The sequence below is a fragment of the Ambystoma mexicanum genome, chromosome 10, assembly GCF_040938575.1.
Source record: "Ambystoma mexicanum isolate Mex_15411 chromosome 10, UKY_AmexF1_1, whole genome shotgun sequence".
NCBI lineage: Eukaryota > Metazoa > Chordata > Amphibia > Caudata > Ambystomatidae > Ambystoma > Ambystoma mexicanum.
The window spans coordinates 1,373,764,959-1,373,780,432 of record NC_090932.1 but is presented as its reverse complement, the minus strand read 5'-3'; positions in this window follow the sequence as shown (position 1 = coordinate 1,373,780,432).

Sequence of the window (15,474 nt, the reverse complement as noted above, 5' to 3'; positions counted from 1 at the left end):
CACATTTTAATTTATATCGGATTTAGCGGAGAGTTTGTGTAAGGTAAGATCATTTCCACCAAGATTAAATAAGTGCTGCATGGGGCATTTGCTCTATGACGATAATCTGGTCTTAATTAACCAGACACCGATAGGCCTTCAATGTGGGAACCTGCATCGGCGAGAAGGGCACATAGGCTGTCCTGGGTTCTAATCTCAGTAGTAACAACTTTTATTTATTTAGAAATGCTGGTGAATACAAGCTTAAATGATAGACCAAGAACAGACCAACTAAAATGTAAGGTTAAACATTTAGCAGAACAAGCTAGCCTATTATTAAATAAATTCGGACTGTTCTCAACGATACTATTAATTACCTTTTATTAGGCAAAGGTTGTTGCAGTACTGACATATGGTGCAGAGGTTTTTTTTATCACCCTTGGTGGGCTGTCCTTGAAGGTTTATTCTAGAGAAAGGGTTTGGGCCTTCTGAAAGGTTCACTGATGTCAGTAATAAGATTTGAGTTGGGCCTTACAGTGATGCATGCAAGGATGGAATGAAAGAGTCTTTCATTGTTCCAGAAATCTATTTGTGAGTCACCGGTGAGAGGGTTTCAGATATGGAAAGAGTCATTAGCTTGCTAGAGTGAACCAATTTTGAATGTATGGACATTTGCATGTGTTGGAATTCTGAAGGAGTTAGGTACGCCAGAGCTAACCTTACTTACCAATCCTAGTGCGGTCAAATCAAAAATGTGGAATTTGGAATTAAGATTGGGTGGATAGAATAGATTCAAGATCGAAGTACAAGTTATACCAGAATTTTAAAGTGGACTATCAGTGTCACAATACACTCCCGAGATATCTGAGATTGTTTCTTAGCAGTTTTTTGCAAGCAACATTTTTAAGATTTAGATTGAATTTGTATCCTACCAAGGAGATTATAATTGCTAGAGAACAATGGATGGAGGCTGTCTTGAACTGTAGATTTTGCAGTGTGTGTGAGAAACTAAAGGGACACAGTACCATCTGGTCTTAGATTATTCGGGTACTTGGGGAGGATCTTTAGTAAATTTAAAATGGTCTCGGTCGATGAATGGTGGAAGAGGTTAATTGGTGGAGACAGTCTGACAACAATTATTGCACTGATTAATTTCTTGCAGGACATCTTTCTGGGTACTAAAGAGGGGGGTGAAGGTTAATACCCAGCAGTCTATGAAACAGTTTTAAATTGTGCTGTTTTTAAATTGATATATGAAATCTTGTTGGGTTTTAACAAGATAAATTATGCATATGTTTTAATGTGAATGTGCATGTTTTTAATGTGTTTGGGGAAAGATTTATATTTAAGCCAAACACTGTAAATTCAAATAAATAAAATAATATGGCAACAACAGGAAATTGCTCTTCTTTGAACCAATTGATTGCTATGACACATGTTTCTTTGGGGAAAGTGTCATATTACTTGTCTGCCTTAATAAAAAATCATTTTTGGCAGTATTGAGACAATTGCAGGAAAAGAATTATATAACGCTCACTCACAATTAAAAGACGATACCTGATACAATTTCTGCATCGGCATTACAGAACTCTCTTTATTCGGTTACATTTCAATCTGTTCTCAGATAGGGACGCATGGGGTACTAGACATAAGTGGCTGCTACCACTTATAAAGTGCAGGGTTGGCTGCTGAAAAGGTGATATAGAAGCTTTGAGACATTTATTCATTGATTGTGCTAATGTAGATTCCATTCAGAGGAACCATTTCTTAAAATGTGTTTATAGTGACAATTTAGTGGCAACTGAACAGTTCTGGTTTGGGATACTTAATGGGACCAATAACCGCTTGTCTATTCCAGCCATTAAGTTTATTCAGGAACTGTTAGAGAGACATCCTAATTAAATTGGTGGGACCTCGTTGGAGGTAAAAAGCTGAGGGGAGGAATATGAGACGGGAGGAATACGAGACCAATGTAAGGGATTTTGCAGTGACATGTATATAACAGTTTTTAATATGTATGTAGATGTTTAAGTATGAAATGTGAATAATTTCTATGATCAGAGTACATATAATGAGGTGTTTTTTTATTCATCTCTTTATTTTCTTTTAAATATGATAAATCAGCAAAATGTATTTAATCAAATATTAAACATTATTTTGTAGAGGTTTGTATAAAAAACATATACAATAAAAAAAAAGCTATTGATAAACCCTTGGCTTTTTCTGTATGAAATAACTGTCAGCTGTGTAATGGAAGAAGATGAATATGGAAACTAGAAATTCCAGCTGAGATAAACATGTCTGCTTCTCCCTCTCTCTCTGAATACTGTGAAGAGCCAGGAATGAGACTCGGACACAAGGGAGTCACGGTTTTGGTCAAAGACTTTTATTAAAATAAAAGGAAGGGGGAAATTCCTCTCTGTCCCTACTCTAAGAGGTGTTTCCCAAAGGATCTGGTAATATAAGAATGTTCAGAAGAAAACTGTCCTGAGTCCAAAGTTTTATTCTGGCCCTCACATTCTAATAAAATTAACTCTAAAGTAAAAAGGGTAATGTATTTGCCCTTGAGTGGTGTATAAATGTTCAAAAAGGAAAATGCGTAACTCCAACACAAAGGTTCCAGAAGGATAGAGCTCCTTATTCCATAGGGTGATTCCCTTTCCCTGGATTTCTCTTCTCTCTGTTGTATGTTCAAAAATATCAGTTCCTCGAGTTTCTCTTGATCAACAACACAACTGGTACACAAAACAACTTGGCTCTTTGTCTCTATCTTGTTAGGATACTTGGTGTACTCTCCTGCCAGGTTTACACTCCTCTTCTCTTGATCAACATAAACTTTTTACTAGTCCTGATATATCTTTCTCAGGACTGCTTTGATGTATTTCCTATACACTGTTCCACTTGTCTTTGCCTAGTGTGCTTCCCTACCAGAGTTTTCTTATATGAACACACTTGTAAGTAACTGGCATACTCTCCTTCCAGGACTTTATTATATGCACACACTTGCAACTGCCTGGTATACTTCCTGCCAGGGCTTTTCTTATGTGGTCTCTGCACATACATCGAAACGTGATAGTCTCTTATGTTTGCTTTATCTGATATTGCATCTGCCTGGTAGACTGTGCTGCCAGGCCTTCTCTTACATGTGTATTGCATACACTCACAAACTTAAAAGTCTCGTACTTTTGTTCCATTCTCCCTTTTAAAGAAATGCTCTCTTGCTCTTTCGCTTTCATATGCTTCATTAACAATTATTTGGGGTTGGCATGGCTGCCAAAACACCCCTGTGTCCCTGCTTACCATGGGTGGACTCACCGGCTCTGGCTTTCATATTCTGTTTCTCCCGTGGCAAACCTGTGGCAGTCGTTCGGTGTTTCCTTCCTTCTCGCCACCTCTGTTCCTCGAATTCTCTGCCTCTCGTGGTTCCTGCTGGGCTCTTCTGCTTTGTTTCAGGCTTCATTAAGGCAAAGGATCCTCCTAATACCTGCAAACGCCCAAGAGCCCTCTGTCAGCTTCTGGCATTCCTGCAGCATGTTCTCTCTTGTGGTCAGCTTTCCTTATGTCCTCGAACCGGTCAGCACCACAGAACTCTCTCCAGCCCCACAGTCTCTCGGTCCGTACCAAGAGGAGCAGCTTTCTCCTGCCAGCTTTCTCCCGTCAGTCTGCTGCTTCACCTGTTTACATTTCCTGGCCACAGGTATGCACTTGCAACAACTAGAATGCAGCCAGTGCTCCTGGCCTTCTCCAATCCACATTACTCGGCTCATCTTCCTCGTCACAGTATTCTTGTAGTTATGGGAATGGAAATCCATGCTTGATGACTTGCATGTAAAGTCTGCTTAAGTGGTTTCAGTGCTCTTTAAGGGCTAGTCAGCTCTGAATGACTTGTAAGTAGAGTCTTAAAAGGTGTTTTTATGAGTGTTAAAAGGCAAGTCAGAATTTGATGGCGTACATATAGATTTTGTGAAAAGGTCTTCAGTACCTTTCCTAAGTGGATGAGGGGAGGTATAACAATATTCCATTAGATATTGGGCACGGACGGTGTATCCTCAAAAGAAGAAAGGGGATACCATGCCTCATCCGATGGTGCCATGATATTCTCCAAGAGGCTGTCCCCCCCATGTGATCCTTCCTTATATAGCCACCCCCGGGGTCAGGATCAGGTAGCAGCTGCCGCCCCCTGTCCTCATGGGGAGAGGTCACTGCCGGGTAAGAAGTGGTGACACCATCAAATTCATCACAGTACTTTGTAATGAAAATATAGATAAAATCATGTTTTAATAACAGTCTAATAACTTTAAAAACTAAATAGTTGACGTAGTTACAGTCAATGGACAGCTCAAACTAGAAACTTAATATTTTCAAGTCAATGAGGACCTGCAATCTTGTTATTGCTAATCCCATGCTCTGACCAATGAGCTACTGCCTCTCCCTTTTGAACACATAGATTTCTGTCAAATGTCTACAGGATGAAGAGGAATCTGAGACCTAGCATTGGCAGTTGGGATAAACAAATCTGCTGCTCTCTCTGAATTATTTGGATAAAACAATACTTTTATAACAACAAAAAACCTTTCAAACTAAACATATGAGAGACCATTATAGGGAGCAGCAGATATGTCTGCCTGCTAGGAATTCCCCACTCAAAGCCCTTTTCATTTAGATTTTTCCCTGTGAAAGGGAAGGAGCGGTGCAGTATTTGGGCAAAGTGGCTTGAACAGGCCTCTGAGAACACTTTAGAAGGGCAGCAGGATGGCAAAATTACCTGAAAAGCGATTACAGTGGAAATGGTTGCTGAGGTCTAAAGAGAGAGAGGGCCTGGTGATGCAATCACAGAGGAGGAGCCCAGGAGCGAAGAGCCAGGTGTGGACGGATGTGAAGCACAGGCAGTGAAAAGGGGACAGTGCTTGCAGAGAAGAGTGGAGAATCTCCAGCAGCGTATTGCCACATTTTTGGACATTGCTGTGCAGGGAGCAGCGACTCTGTAGTGGGAAGCATCAAATAGGAATGCCTCTTAAAGTGTAAACAGAGATACAAAAAGTGGTGTGGGAGCATTTAAATGTAATATGACAAGTGAGGGAGATTGAATACAAGGAGAAGCATCACACTAATGGTTAGAACGATGTTGATATGTTTTTGGGGGGAGCGAGGGGAAGGAGAGATCCAAGACTGGGGACAATAATGGGAGAAAAAAAGAGGATAATTTGTGTTTTATGATTGATAGTAGGAAAACTTGGGGTGAAAAAGTACACATCAAATAGAGGAAATTGAGCTTTACTATAATGCTTTCGAGGGGGTTTAGGGAAGGAGAGAATGACTCGTGGTCTGCTAGTGACCCAAGAATTTAGAGTCTCTTGGGGGAAGAAAATAGCAGATGGGGTTTTTGCTGCACTGTGCTCTCATCAGCAAGGGAAAATAACAGAGAATTGATCTCTTTGCTTACGAGGTTGGAAGAATGTTGAAACATGTTGAAGGTTTCAGGCATTAAGGATGTGGGAGGAAGGAGAAGGGAACAGGAAACCAGATGGGAAGAATGGATTGAAGTTATGGGTATTCTGGAATAGGGGAGGGAATGTTAGTGGGATGGCAGGCTCTGAGCATAATTGGTAGGACAGTTAGAAAAGAGGGGAAACCAATGCCAAAACTGTTGCGGGCTTCGGAGAAGAACATGGATAAAAACCTGTATAGTATGGTAGTTACTGCAGCCATGGATTGTTGGTTGGAAAACCAACGCTGTCAGAAAAATGAACCCCATGGGTGGGTGATGTTAAGGGACACAGCTCTTCATCAAAATGCCCCCTTCTAGAATTGGAATTCAAAATAAATCATCTTGATGTACCATTTCGGCATTTATCGCGCTGCAAGGCAAGAGAAGAGAGAAGGATAATTAGCCCTCAGATGGGACAAATGTTTTGAGGGTCGAGATCCCTGAAAAAGGGAGGAGTGGAAATACATTTATCCAAGGCATTTGAAATGATACAGTGACAAATAAGAGTTTATTGGAGGGTCGGCTTCTGACGGTGCGTGGTAATTTCAGGGGGAAGGAGGTGATATTATGTTCCTGTATGTACCAACCAAGGACAAGAGGACGTCCTAAAACAAGCAATCGGTGAGATAGCTGGATGGTTAAGGGGGTTGTTATTAATCAGAGGAGAGCACAATGTAGTGTTGACCCAAGTGGCAGACCGGTTGAGACAACAATTTCAAGAGAACATAAAATGCACAGTAAACCCTCTATGCTAGGGCAATCGATGAGGCAGCATGAGCTAGTGGATGCATGGAGAATTTCCACTCCCTGAAAGAGAGCATATCCTTTTTATTCAAAGTCACGTGGAACATATATGAGTTTGGACTATATACTACTTGAAGAAATTCATAGAAGTTTGATTAAGTTGTTCATTATTAAGCCATTGGCATTATATGATCATTATATGTTGACGCCGTGCTTGGTCATCCCGGTAATTATTGTACAAACCAAGGTGTGGCAATGTAATGGCACTCTCGCATAAGATCCTATATTTGGAAACATGCTAGTGGGTTACCTGGACACTTAGCTTGAGGACAATGAGAGCGGGGAGACTTTCCCAGGGGTGGTGTAGGATTGTACTGAAAGCGACAATCAGAGAGTTATTTATCAAAGGGGAAAGAAGGAAGAAAGAGTTTTGGATTCAAAAGAGTCAACTATTTATACAACTGCAAACCCTCAAACCGCGATTAGGGAATAAAGTGGAATCTGATAAAAGCCTCACGGAAGAAGTGCTGAACATATGGAGTGAGCTTCAAGCTCTCGAAATGGTTTAGATATACAAAACGTGGAGATTCACTAAACAAAGGTTTTATTAAAAGGAAGACAACGCACGTGCTATAGTCGCCAGTAGACTGCGAAAGCAAGAGTTGAGAAGACAAATAGATTTGATTCAGGAGAAAGGTGGCAATGTCACTGTAGATCTGGTACCAATTGTGAAGAATTAGCTAATTTTTGCAAAGATCGCTATACACGGCATGATGAACATACCAGGGCTGCACTCCAACAATCCTTAGCAGATCTCCAGCTCCAGAGGCTCTTGGTTAAGCAGAGAGAACAACTGGACAGAAATAATACTGACAAGGAAGACGGCTATAGCAAAGGTGAAGCCAGGGAAATCAGCAGTTAAAGATCTATTTGCTGCCAATTTTAAAAGATTTTTAAGAGACTTAGTTCCGAAGTTAGCAAATTTGCTAATAAAGAAATAAATACTTAATACAGTCCTGGAAGGGGAGGCATGCCACACACCTTTTTAAATGCCATGATCTCAGTTATACCAGAAGAAGTTAAATATCCACTGAAGTGCTCCTTGTATCATTCAATTTTATTGCAGAATGTGGACATGAACATCTTTACAATAATTGTGGCCACAAGATTACAGAAGGTTATATCATATCTGTCTTGCGGAACGAGAATTTGAAGGATGAGATAGTGAAAAAGCTTGAGGATTTTGTTGCAATAAATAGAACTGAGGATGTGTCCATTTTTTACAGACTGGGAGTCGTTAAAATGTTTCATGAGGGGTGTCTGAATTTCAAAGACTCCTCGCTACAGGAAGGAGAAAGAAAAATAATTGAGGAAGAAGTCCAGAGAAGCCAAGGCTCTTGAACAACACTATGTGGACACCTGGGACCAATCCCACGGTTGTCAGACGACCTTGCCGCTCCGCTGGAAGCTCCAGTCTCACTGGTGACATTTGTTCTGAAATTTCAACTCTAAGAGGGAACAAAACGCCTGGTGCTGATGGGCTCCCGGCAGAATTGCATCGAATCTTGGCTGACTGTGCACTTAAATTGCTCCGTGATTTGTACGTCGCATTATTTGAAGTGGAGTTTTACCTGTCTCCATGAGGCATGCTGTAATCACAGTCTTACTGAAGGAGGATAAGTCACTGATGCGGTGTATGAGCTACAGGCCAAAAAGCCTGATTAATACGCACTGTAAGCTGGTCGCGAAAATATTGGCAAAGAGACGATTGTACCTTCATTGGTGCACAGCATTCAGGTTGGTTTTGTTACAGGAAGATCTGTGGCAGATAGCATGAGGAGGTTACTTTTTACTATTGACCAAGGTAGCAAGCTGTAAGTTCCTGTTGCGGCTATCTCCCTTGAAGCAGAAAATTGAGTGTCCTTACCTGTTTGAAAGCCTAAATGCAATGGGGATTGGATCGACATTCACTCATTGGATTAGGCTGCTGTATGCGCGCCCCACCGCCAGTGTCCTGGTTTCTGAGTCCTTTCAACTGAAGCGGGGAACCAGGCAGGGATGGCCACCCTGCCCTTTATTATTTATTCTTGATGTGGAACCATTGGCCATACTGTTACGGTCACATGAAAATATTAATGGTCTTGGAAATGGGGAGTGCTCTGGCAAGATCTGGCTCTGTGTAAATGATTTGTTGGTGATAGTTTGTGAGTGGGAGGACGTGGTCCCAGAACCCCCCCATCCATTCCGAGTCAATGCACACTTCCTGGTTGTATTCTTCCACGGCTGCTTTGGGCACAGGGCCCTGGCCACAGGGCACCCGTGCGAGAGTGCCACCAGTGAACTGTAGCGCTTGAAGCCAGCCCAGACTAAAACCCATTAGCACTCCATTTTGTGTGCCCACCAACTCCATTTTGTTTTCTCATAATCGCAAGCCAGCCATGAAACTAGAATGCAGGCCTGCAGCTCTCCCCTCGAGATGCACACAGCGAGCAAGCTACTCCCTGCACCTCCTCCACTCTGTTATCCCTGCGACGGTCCGGTTCTCATGGGAGACTGGCCACGCAAATGAAACAAACTTCACACTGTATCATCTGTCTCCCGTTTTACCTCACTGACCCAGACATGGCCCAGCTCAAGGCCTGGCAGCAAAGAGTCATGCATCTCTATAAACATGCCCCTACCATGCAGACCCAGGCCATAATGGATACCACCCCCATATCCTTTGAACATGTTTGAACAACTAAAATGACCCTCGAGTATGTACTGTTTATTTGCGTTTCAATATGAGAAAGTGCCTTTCTTCACTCAATTAGAATGAGTTGTTCATGGACCATTTCCATTTTAGGCGAAGTATTGGAAGGATTGTAGTAATTCACAGCATACCAGCATGTTGCACGAAATATGTATAATCGGACCATTGACGGTAGATCCCATTTATATAAGTGTGAAGTATATTAAAGTGTAGTATGAGGCTTAATAGAAATAGACTGTAATAGCAAAATGTACAACGTAGCACGTTATTGCACATGCTAGCACAAAGCTACCTCAGTTTGAGCACAATGTAAATATATGCACAGCATTATGTAAAAGCAACCTAGCAGTCATATGCCATAACCAGTGTGACCTCACTATGATAATATGTGTTAAGGCCTGCATGCAAATAATTTAGTAATGGACTGTTAAATATAGTATGGACAATAACATATGCATACACGAGTTATCATTATGAGTTTTTATAACACAGAGGGCACCTATCCATGTAAAGATCATAACACGTTTGCAATGTAATAATGATGTACAAAAAGGCTTCATGCAAAGAATGTCTCAGGAGACCCCGTCCCCTCATGCAGGACGCACCGTGAAGGTGTTTCAACTCCTCCCTCCACCCCTCATGATGCCAGAACAGACAAGGAGATACTTAATAATGATGTTTATACAACTTGCCTCTAACCTCCACAGCAAGACTTATGACCATTGTGGTATGTGCCTTTTTGTGACCCATCCTTTCAATGTGTAATATAGCCCTTACATTTAGTGCCCTCTCTGTTCTGTACCAGATGGACATTCCTGACCAGACAGTAATCTCAAAGCCTTTGCCCTATAAATGGTATATCATGTATTATACTAACACACTGTTAAGCTGCCCATTAATAGATCTAACACTGAGTTTATGAAATGCACTATGACCTATGCCTAATTATAGTTAACGTGAATTTGAGAAATGCCTTTTCTTTGGTGTTAAGATTCACAAGTCTTAGAATCCGCCGGACAAAATAGAGTGCAGTATTGGATGAATGAGAATGTGTGGCCACAAGGGAAAATGTCAAGCATTTATCAATATGTAACAACATGAAAGTTGCCTGACACCGCATGCCAAACTGATGAGCCCAGCTGACCGATTGACCTGAACCATCACAGCACCACGTGAATCTGCACCAATCACACCATGTCGACACTATAGCACCCATAGGTGCCTGTCCCTAGTGGCCAATCCCAACCCTCCATGTGCCCCCTAGGCCTCCCCTCTCCTGGATGACGCAAAAGCTGTATAAAAATGATTTGTAACATGTTTTCTGCAAAGCGCTCTCGGCGTGAGCAGAGTAGATTTTGCTTACCCTACTTTAGATAAAAGATTTTTGATTTCACACGCACTTGGTCCTGGTCTCATTCCCTTCGGGGGTGTGTCCTATTTGACTCTAATTGAGAGAATTAAGTGAATTTTTGGGGACTTCTCACTTTCATTGGTGACCGCGACACAATAGCGTTCTTTTTGTTCCTTTTGGCACGAGACGTCCCCGTCACGACCCGGAGCGTGCCCCCTCAAGAGCTACCCGCTAACGGCAACCGGTACACTTAGATGTGCGCACACAGTAGTGCGAGAGGGTATGGGATCCTCCTTTACAAAACCCACCATACCACTCGCCGGGCGTGGTCGTTGAGTGTGGGGCGGCGCCCTGACCGATTGGGTCCGGAGGGTCTCGGAACAAAACGGACACGTGAATATCAGATGCAGGTGATCTCAAAGGTTGGGTGGGAGTCAGATTAGGAGGTTTTGGCAAATAGGGACTCGATAAGGGTCAGATACAAAGGGAAGTCATAAGCCCTAAGGGAGAAGTTTTGGGGCTGTTCTATATTCCACTCTATTCTTTTCCTATCGCATATGGCCATTAGGACAGTGACGGGAAAATAAGGTGCAAAGTGGATAAGGGGATCCTATCTCTGTTGGGGGGTAGAAGGTGGCGCCGTATAGTACTATCTCGACAAGTACAGGATATATATGGAGAAATACGTTGAAAACATAGGGGTCTTAGAGGACTCGGAGTAGTACATAGAAACGCTTTTTCCTACTTTTCCTTTTCTTCTCCTCCATTGTCGCTTGAGTATAGACAGGGTGCAGGGAGAGATTCTTTAAAGGTGTTGGAGAATTAGGGGAATATACAGAGAATAAGGGTATTAAGGGGAGGAAGAGTTTATGTCGTCTTTTATGTTGTATGTGTTATTCGTTGCATGTTTTATGTTCTAAGGTGTTGTTTTATGTAAAAGCATTGTTCCAGTGGGTCACAGAATTGAAAGGGGAGGGTCTACCCCAAGTGTGGCCCCAGGGAGGGTGCTTTGATAAGGCTGTGTTAGACATGGTTGCCACATGTCTGTTTAATAAATACAAAGGGAAACAACTGCGGAATGGAAGAGAAATATTAGACTTGTGGAGACTTTTCGAAGAAGTCCCACCAGGTAAGGGTGGAGAGCATGTCACATCTCCCCTGACAACAGCTGGCAGCGAAGGGCCCATGGAGCAAAAGGAGAACAGATCAGAAATAACACATATATACCCCCTACTGACTAAGCCAATGCCCGCGGAGGGATATAGCGACCCCACATATGTAGCACAGTCCTCTTCACCATCTGCACCTAAGCCAATTGCCACAGCAACCCCACCATATGACAGTCAAGGAATAACCGGCCAGGTGACTACCCCCACACTAGATATCGAGAAATTCACACAAGACCTAGATACGCGACTGACACTGGCCCGAACAGAGTTGTCCTGTCTAAGGGGCATGTGTGAGCAAGGGGGAGCCACCTACCCCTAGGTCAGAGCAGGGTAAAATGCCCCAATCTAGTGAAGGGGCGGCGGAGGATGGGTGGAAAAAGGGAGAGATGCTATTTCGAATAAATGACACCCCCACAAGAATAATAGAAATAACTACAGCTGGTAGTGAACGTGAGGCAGAAGAGGGAGGGATGACATCTGATCGGGGGAAGAATACTGGTGTGACTTAGAGGAGCAGGAAGAGGAGGAAAGAAGGTTGGGGACAGCAACAGGTGGGACATCTTTAGGAGAAGGGTTGTCCCCAATGGAAGAATGGAGGGGGAGACTAAGGAATAGAACAGAGCGCATGGCAGTGCTAGGGAAAAAAGGGAAAAAGGTGAGTACTGGAAAGGAGTGTCGGGGGAAAACCTACAACTAACTCTCATCCACAGGGGGGCAGGAAGGCCAAATTACATACCCTGGGCTCAAATGGATAAGGCTAACCTTTTGAAAGAGTTGCCACCACTATCTGGAGGCGCTAGTAAATGTATATATGCATTTGAAAAACACACGGCGTGTGTACCCTTAGCAGTGGGGGATGTTAAAAGCTTGCTGGTATCTGCAGTTGGAGATCAGGCAAACAGGGGTTGGGTGATGGCAGGCTTCCCAGGAATAACATTGGATTGTGATCGGCATGATGGGGCTTCATTTAACACAGTGTGAGCAAGAGTATGGGATGCGCTCCGAGAAACATTTCCAGACACACCAGACTTACAGTCAGTGATGCATGTACCATGGGAGATGACGAAGAAGCGACGTCTTTTATTCTCTGGGTGCAGGACACGTGGAGAGCAGAAACGGGCACGGCCTGGGACCAATCTACCTCCCTGTTTTATTTCATTATAAAAAGAGGGCTCCCGAAGGAAATACAGAAGGCCTTAGACAAGATAGCTGGGATAGAAGCCAGAGATTCAAAGCATAATTGTACACTATTGCAAAAGGATCAAAGAGAAGGAGAAAGAGATAGCTCAGCTGCGGCTGGCAGACGAGGCCAAATTAGTTCAAAGTAAACCTTCGAAGGTCAGTGCAGTAGTAGCAACCAGCACAGCAGAAAGGGATCGAGAGGAAGGAGAAGAACAGATGGGGATACCAACGCGAATGGCAGCAAATTGGGCAGGTAACAACCAGGATTCATGGCCAGGGGAACACCAGTACGAGAGCCAGCAGAAGCCAGTGAGAGGCGGACAGGGAGGTAGAGGAGGATTCAGAGGGTCACGGGGAGGGGGTTTTAGATATGGAGGGCCCCGAGAAGGAGGGGTACAAGGGCAACGTTGGAACTGTGGACGATGGGACATTTCATGAGGGAATGCCGGAGAAGGCCCGCCAATACATACCGGAGTGAACAACAGTATGGACATCCTCATCCAGGAAGACCATATGGCCTACCAATGGAAGGGAACAGGAGGGAAGACCAATATGACCCTAGGTATGTGAATGAGCACCAGGTGGCCCCACAGCCTGCAACACAGCACTTCCCACAACATCCTCAGTGTCATGAACGCACGCCCCCCAGCCACGGAAAAGCGTATGTTACTACAGCAAACGGAGCTCCTACACATTTCAGTGGGGCAGCTGTGGTGTCCGGTAACATTTTCGACACAAATGAACTACCAAGATACTCAGCGTAGGACAGCCCACAGAGAGCACCTCCATGTCCAGTACTGTCGACTACCCTTAACGCAGCAGAGGAACCACTGGTAGGGGAGGAGATTGGAAACAAACAGTTCATTTTTATGGTGGATTCAGGAGCGGAAAAATCGTGTCTAAAAGAAGGCAAATTTCCGCTTTCTAATCAGACTTTGGAAACGCAGGGGTTCCCTGGGGCAGTGGTCGAGGTTCCGTACACTGAAGAATTAGAGGTAACAGTGGGTGGTAAAATGGTACACGAACCCTTACTGTTTTATGAAGATTCACCCATTAATTTGTTGGGAAGGGACCTTCTCAGCAAACTCAACATGACCATATCTTTTACGGAGAGAGGGATAGTGTGCTCTACACCAGGAATATAATAATAATAATTTCGCATTTATATAGCACTACGAACCCTCAGGTATCTGAGCGCTGCTTATTATTACCCACGGTGTGTGGTGCTCATTTATCGACCTCAGAAGGATGAAAGGCTGCGTTTGGCCCTGCCGGGATTTGAACCTACGTTAGCAGGCTCTGCACAGATGTCAAAGCAAGGGCTCTACTCGCTGTGCCACTTGACCGGATAATATGCGCCGTACATGCCATATTAGTGATACACACTTAGGCAAACTTCCCACAAACACGCGGCATACCTGTGGATCCAGATATGTTCATACACGGGCTGAGAATATTAGCGAAAGTAGTGCCAGAGTTAAGAAGAAAGGAATGGAGAGTACCCTCCGAGTTTATCTTTCGCCCGATCACAGACCCAGAGATAGTACCAGGATCAATAGTATCTCTAGATATACATGCAGTACAGGTGTCATCGCAAAGAATAGCAGTGATTGCTATGGACATGCAGGGGTGCCAGTGGAGAACGGTGCTGTGCATCGATGCCAATATGGCCCTGCGGGATCTAACAGACGAGGAACTCTTTAGTGACTCAGATGATGATGGGGAAATGGTGATGGAAATAGCAATCCCCTGTGATGTAATGATTCAAAAAAGTGAAGTGCCACTACTGCTCGTAGCGGTTGTTAAAGCCCCGCCAGCATATTTCAAGGAAGACATGTCCCGAGTACTGCAACAGTTGTGGACCACAGGCCCACACGATGTAGGGCTACTACATGAACCAACACCCGTAAAGATAAAACTTAAAACCGGGGCCATTTTCCCCGGGTGAAACAATACCACCTATCTAGGGAGGCAGAAGAGGGAATAAAGGACACAATATATGCACTAATGATACAGGGAATAATAGTGCCATCCAATTTGCCCTGCAACACTTGCATTTACCCGATCAAGAAAGCGAAGGGAGGGGCGTGGAGGATGATACAGGACCATTGCCCCCTTAATGACGTAGTACAGAAAGAGTTACCACTTGTCCCAAATACGGCCTCACTAATAAATAGCATCCCAACACAGGCTACACACTTACTTCACTGTGGTGGACTTGAAAAATGCATTCTTTTCAATTCCGCTGGACCCAGACTCTTGGTAGCTATCGGCATTCACATTGGGAGGGAAGAGATATGAACCCTCCAGACTACCCCAATGATATTGTGAGAGCCCCAGTATTTTTAACAGAATTTTGCATGAGGACCTTGGGAACATACACACAACCAGTGCCATAATTCAGTATGTAGACGATTTGTTGGTCTGCGGTAAAGATGAGAGAGAGTGCAGGGAAGACTCTATCATACCGCTGACCCTGTTGGCACAAAAAGGGTATAAGGTAGACAAACAGAAATTGCAGTATTGTCTAACATAGGTCTTATACTTCGGCCAGCTAATATCAAAAGATGGCAAAAGAATAATACCTGACAGAGCAGCAGCAATAAAAGCAGTAAAGGAACCTACTACAGTTAAGGAAATGCAGAAGTTTCTCGGTATGTGTAATTACTGCCAAGCCTGGATACTAGATTATGCAGCATATACAAGGCCCCTATTAAGGAAGCACAACAAGAAAATCCTCGACTACAATGGACACCAGAAATGCACAAGGCTTTTGACACACTCAAAGAATTGATATCAGCAGCTCCAG